Source organism: Eptesicus fuscus, chromosome 15 (genome assembly GCF_027574615.1).
Source record: "Eptesicus fuscus isolate TK198812 chromosome 15, DD_ASM_mEF_20220401, whole genome shotgun sequence".
NCBI lineage: Eukaryota > Metazoa > Chordata > Mammalia > Chiroptera > Vespertilionidae > Eptesicus > Eptesicus fuscus.
Genome location: NC_072487.1, coordinates 44,375,066 through 44,381,457, shown reverse-complemented (window position 1 = coordinate 44,381,457; position 6,392 = coordinate 44,375,066). Strand labels below are relative to the sequence as shown.

Genomic DNA, 6,392 nt, shown 5'->3' with positions numbered 1-6,392 from the left:
TTCATTTTGTGAGATGTACTGCAGAGAAAAAGAATGGGCAAACAGCACAATTTTAAAATATGTATTGATTCATGCTTTCCAGAAATTTTTTTTCAAACAAATCACCAGAGGACAATACTTTTCTCTGCCCTCAATGCTAAGCCAGTTTTTTTCTACCAAAAATAATGACATAATAACTAATCAGTTTGTGACAGCTGTGATTCTCAACTGCTTTTAAAAAATACAAGTAAGAGCAAAGTTGCAAACAGAGCACATGTAGCCATTTAAAAAACTGAATAGGCAAAGCCTTACTCGGACTAAATGACTAATCAGCTGGATTTGCCTTTTTGGCTACAGATAACTTTGCTAAAGAGCCCTGCACACATCAGAAGGGTTCCTTCCCATCCATGTTCCTAACAAAACAAGCAAAGCTGCTAACACTGGATGCTGCAAAAAACAGCAAAGGCATAGAGAGGAGGCCCTGCTGATTCTGTTTTATTCTTCAACAGATTTCTCTTCTCCACTTTCTTCTTCGGCTTCTTTTTCCTTGCAAGAATCCTGGCTGTTGGTTTCAGTAAAATAATTTTCTTCCCCATTCTCTCTTTCTCCTATATTTTCTTCTTCATTAAAGCTTTCTTTATCTTCAGTGAAACTTTTCATCTCGTGATTGCTGAAGGACTCAAATATTTTTCCACTTTGGCCTTTCTTTGGAACAAACTCATCAGATATTACTAGTGCTTTTAGGGTGTTAGAATAATGCTTCTCTGCTGCCATTCTTGCATTTTTCTGAGCAGCTCTTTGAAATAGCAGTGGCCTGTGTTTTAATTTTTCTTCTAGTTCTCGTCGGTATTCTCTCATCCTTTCCTTTTCACTCTTTCTGAGAGATTTTATTTTGGATTTAGACATTTCAGCTAAACTTGGATGTGAGTCATAAGCCTTAGTCCGGGTTGTCAGGAGTTTCTGCAATTCTTTCATTCTTTGTTTCTGCTTAGTTAGGATCCGAGTTCTCTCTTCCAACATTTTCTTTTCCTCAAGTGATCTGGTGGCTTGTTCTCTTCCTCTGGAAGATACTGTGGGCATTGGAGGGTTGTAGTTATAAGGCACATGCTTTGCATTTGGACTTCTTACTGGTGACTTGTGCCTTAGAGACTGATAAGCCCAATGTGTTTCTTTCAAATTTTCTTCATCTGCTTTATTATCTGCCTAATTTTTCTCTCTTTTAGTGGATGCATGTGAGGCTGCATGAAGATCAGATGGTTTGTAAACTAACAGGATTTTTGGACTTTTCTGTTCTGAGAGGTGCTTCTGATATCTCTCAGGAGGTTCTCCAGAATCAGCAATCCGGCTCTTAGACTTGCATTTATACTTCAACTTTTCAGCCCGTTCGGGATCCTTGGGCTTCCTTGCAGCAAAACTTCTGTGAGGTGGACTCTAAGGCGGAGGGGATGAATTCGGTAAAAGTTCTTGGGCTCTCCGCTGTGTCTTAATGTTTCTAAAGAGCTCTTCTTCTTTTAACCTGTTATTGGTAGTTGAACCCGTAAGTAGATCGAGGTATAGGTCTGGCTTTAAATCGATTTGTTTTCTTTTTAGACTTAACAAAGCCTCTCAGCTGCTTTTCCCAGATTGCTCGCTTTTGTTCCTCCCTTGCAATAAACTTTAATGGCTTTTGTGAGGCCAAAGCGCTCCTTTGTTTTTCTCCTTCATAGTCCTCGTTCTTCATTTTGCTTGACTATATCATGATAAAGGGGGAAAAAGACAAATTCTGGAACTGGGTTGGCTCGGAATATTTTCTTACACTCTGAATCTTCTTGTTTTTTGAGCAGTTTGTGTACCATTTCAATATCTGATTTATATTTCATGTTCTTTTTTCTTCTGTTCTCTAATCATTTGAAAAGGCTCAGGTACTGTAATCTTTGGCACCCATTCTTTTGATTTCTTCCTTGTTTTTTTAATTGCTGGGAAGTCAGCATCTTCACACTGAATGTAATCTTTAACAGAAACGTTGGTCCACATGTTGTTGATGAGCTCCTTAGCATAGGTCATCATTCTGCTTTTCTCAGGGTAGTCTTTTTCCAAGTTGGGCAGCTCATCTTCAGAGGAAGACACAATCAAGGAGGAAGAATGACCTAAATCAGGTTCTGAAAGTGATGTGATTAACGAGATAGGGTGATAGTTCTTTTCTGATACACACATGGAAGTGACGCTAGAAGCTTCATCCCTGATGATCACTGGCTGCACTTCCTTTAAATTTAATTTATTCTGGTACATTTTCTCTAACTTTGCCATAGTTTCCATGTGGGCAGTCTTCAGCTCTTCTAGTTTCCTGAAATATTCTTCATTAGAGTGATAAATATCAGAAAAGTCCACAGGAGCCTCAGAGTTCATATATGTTAGGTTATTCACCCCGGAAATGGTGTTAAAGTCAGTCATCGCCCGCGCCTGTCGCACTGCCTTCTTCTCATCTTCCTGCTCCTCCTCCTCCTCTTCCTCTTCATCCTCCTTTTCCTCCAAGGCCGCCACCGCGGCCACCAGATCCTAAAGGGTCCTCGACCTGGGCGGCCGCGCAGGGGTGTTGGGCTTTACCGGGGCATGGACTCTGGAGGCCGCCAGCTCCGCCTTGTACTCTTTTCGAACGTCTCCCTATCTCCCCCAGCCCTGACGATCACCATGCTACTGTTTCTAAGTTTGACTTGTTAAAAAATTCCACATACAACTGATAACGTGTGATAGTCTTGTCTGGCTTATATCACTTAGCATAATGCCCTCCAAGTTTTTCCATATTGTCCCAAATGGCAGGATTTCCTTATTTTAAAGACTGAATAATATTCTTGGTGTGTGTGTGTGTGTGTGTGTGTGTGTGTGTGTGTGTGTATGTGTGTGTGTGACATTTTCTTTATTCATCTGTTGAGGGACACTTCGGTTGTTTCCAAACCTTGGCTATTGTGAATAATACTGCAATGAACGTGGGAGTGCAGGTATTTCTTTGAGATTATGATTTTGTTTCCTTGGATATATACCCAGAATTGGGAATCCTGGGTCATAATGGTAATTCTATTTTTCATTTCCTGAGAAACCTCCGTAGTGTTTTCCATAGTGGCTGCAGCAATTTACATTCCCATCAGCAGTGTATAAGGTTTTTCTGCTCTTCACATTAAGCTATCACAAGTCCCCCTGCCCCCCCCCCCAATATTTCTGCAGTCTTCAGTTCTTTTTTTTTTGGCAACATTGAATGATACACCACCATTTATTAGACTACTTCTGCAATGTTGCATGGTTATTTTTACCATATTTTAACTCCGATAACTAATAGTGCATTAATAATCTTCAAATATAGAACTGTTTCTTCTTTTGAAATATTTCCTTGAAATAATGTCAAGAATGGAATTACTAGATCGTAGGGTGGGAATGCATTATAAGCCTGTATTTCATTTCTATAGTTAGCTTTCTTGTTTGCATAAAAGTAAAATCTCTTCCCTTCACCCAATACTAGCATCTCAGTCAGCAGTTTTATTTTTATCAAGCATTTCAGGTGTAATATTTTGGGGGGAATGTTTTATATATGGCAAAATTAAAGGAAGGAAATACACTGTTCCCCTTTCCATAATACAACACATCAGAACTCAAGTGAGGTCTATGTGCCGAAACCTCTGCCCTTCTGGTTTTCTTCCTGATATTGCATGAAGTGACCCGTATCCTACTTCTGCATAAAAGACACTTGATGAGAAAGACAAAGCTTTTGTTCTTTGGGTGAGTGATTCATTGGTTGATTGCCTAGCGTTTTCCACTTGGGAGCAAATTCCTTCTGTGATTTCCAGAGCTTGAAGAGACATTAGTTTGCTTTTCAATTTACATGGCCATTCTACTGAATCCAGCGCATAGCACTCTGCGATTGGAATAGCCCCGATACATAACTTCACATTTGGAATGTAAAGCGCAACCATTCTTAATAGTTTAGTTTATTGGCCACTCTTTTCTTTCCCCTAAGGTTACTTGTATATTAGTATTTTTTAAAGAAGACTGCCATTTTAGTGCCACCCCATGCATATCCTCTGCAGTGAAAAGCCTTTTAAAAACAACTATAGTCCCTTGGAAAGCAAGTCACTCAGGATGAGGAAACATTGATCTCGGGGGGAGTGGGAGGGGCAGGGAGGAGGAGCCAGTGAGCCCTTGTCTATACTGTTCCTTTTTCTCTTTTAACCCTCTAAGAAAAGTAAGCATGATGTATAGGGAAATGCATGGGCAGCGGGTCTGAGCCTCAGGGACGGGGCTGGGTAGAGCAGCGGGATTAGCAGTTGAGGGGTGGCCGTTTTTAAGGTCCATGGCAGACCGTCACCACCTGTATATTTGTTTTTACCTGAATGACTAGATTTTTAATTAAAGAAAAACTTGTATTTAAAAAAACAACAACCTTATGAAGTTTTAGGTCACTTCCAATTTCTTTCCTTCCTTACACCCTTTCAGCTAATCCAGGACTCTTGGCCTTGCTGACTCTCCCCTTCCGTGCTGTGTTCTGAGATCAGCAGGGGAAGAGTACCTGCTCTCAGCAACTGGGGGGCCACATCCCTGATTCCGTTACCAGGGAAACCAGTTTCAGATGGGTGCAAAGCAGGTAAAAGGTTCAAACATCTTATTTGAAATAATGAAATAAGAACGCAACCCATAACTCCCTTCTCCCCCCACCTATCTAATGTCAATTTCCATGGAAACAGGATCAGAAAGGCCGCTGACAGCCAGCAACTGACAGTAAATGCAACCTGCTCTCTAGGTGGCAGGCATCCTTTTGATATCTGCAAATGCCAATTTGTACAATCCTGTGACATATCGTCGGGCTGGAAAGACTCTCTTATTTGAAGAGTGAATAAAACAGAATCTACCCAGCCAAGATGTCTGTCCTTCTATGTTTTATTAAACAATCATTCAGGAATGTGGTCCAGTCTGTTATTATTGCTTTCCATGACACACACTTTGTCAATACACAAACCTCCGTGTCAGTCATGTTTGTCTTTCTAATATTGGGGCTAATATTTAACAGCGTGATAGCCATCTCTTCTGGGCTGTAATTTATTATATTTTGACAGAATATGAGGCATTCCATACCTTCAATATTGAGAGTGTAAATGTTAGTGTTGTTTTTAATCTCTGCATCAGTGTCTAAATAGGTGTCACATTGTCTACTAATTTATGTCCATTTTAGATGTTTTGCCTTTTAGAAGACATAGACTCTCAGGATGAAATAGTTAGAAATCTTAACATTGACATCGAAATAATTGAAAAGCTCTAGGTAGTCCCCAGCATCTGCAGAGCCAATCCCCCGCAGGTAAGCGAGATACTGTTCAAAAAAAATGTCTCGTGATGGCCATAATTCAATTGAACATTTCAACACTGGATGAACGTGGAAAAATTACTAGAAGGGACTATAGGAAGGAGCAGAGTGCTTTAAAGGGGTATCAATTCTTACCGTTGCTGTGTAGAGATGCTAGCTCACCCGTTCTATGAATTTTTGTTTTTCTAGTAGGCTTCTGCTAAAAACAAAATATAATTCTACATGTCATCTACTCTGAGCTCCTCTGTTACTATTAGGTTTAAATGATTTATATTAAATACATGAGACGTTTACTGTTTAAGTTTTAAACTTCAATTGATTATTTGCACATAGTAAATATCAACTGCTACCTATGGTACAAAATATATAAACTCTTAAATTTTTTAGCCAAACCTACCTCTCTGATAAAACACACCTTATAGAGTAATACCTGTGTAAGAGTAACTCAAACCCAAGTCCATGCTGCCCTTGTCAGCCATGTACCTCTTAGCACCCACAGCCGAGGATGCCTTCCCATTAGCCACAGCTGAGCAATATTTTCTAAGGGCGATGTGAGGACGAGTTGGTTGGTTGAATGACTCAATAAGAAAAATGCTGAAATGGATTTCAGTACTGGCCTTTATCCCCACTCATGGGGGTGGAGAAACAGTAAGATAAATCTGTTATATAATATTATCATTAGCGAAAAAGACATTAAACCTACCATTTCTCTTCTTTCCTCAAATTGACTGTGAAGTGGGTGAGGCTGACATCCCACCTGGGCTTCCGTAAAATCATACACGTATGATTTCTTTAAGTTAAGTTGGGAGATACAGAAATGTGCATAAATAAGATTTTGATTTGATTTGAACAGAAATTTCCTTGTAGGGTGTGTGTGGCTCCTGATGTTGGCAATTGACAGTTGTTCAAAGGCAGGTGGTGAAATGGCTAGCCTTGCATAATGGTGAGACCTTTTGGAATAGCTTCCAGGCCCAGTCACAAAAGTATCAGTGACTCTCCTGTTCCAATGGGAATTTTTTCTCCCAGCATTTCCACAATCTATTTCACAAGATTTTCCTCCTTGTCTGTATTCTGAGTCACTCTGTCTTAT

General features: G+C 40.0%; 1 pseudogene; it reads right to left on the bottom strand.

Annotated features, from left to right (window-relative positions):
• Window positions 1–474: 474 nt before the first annotated feature.
• LOC103286639 (protein FAM161A-like) lies at window positions 475–3,071 on the bottom strand (annotated as a pseudogene).
• Window positions 3,072–6,392: the final 3,321 nt, after the last annotated feature.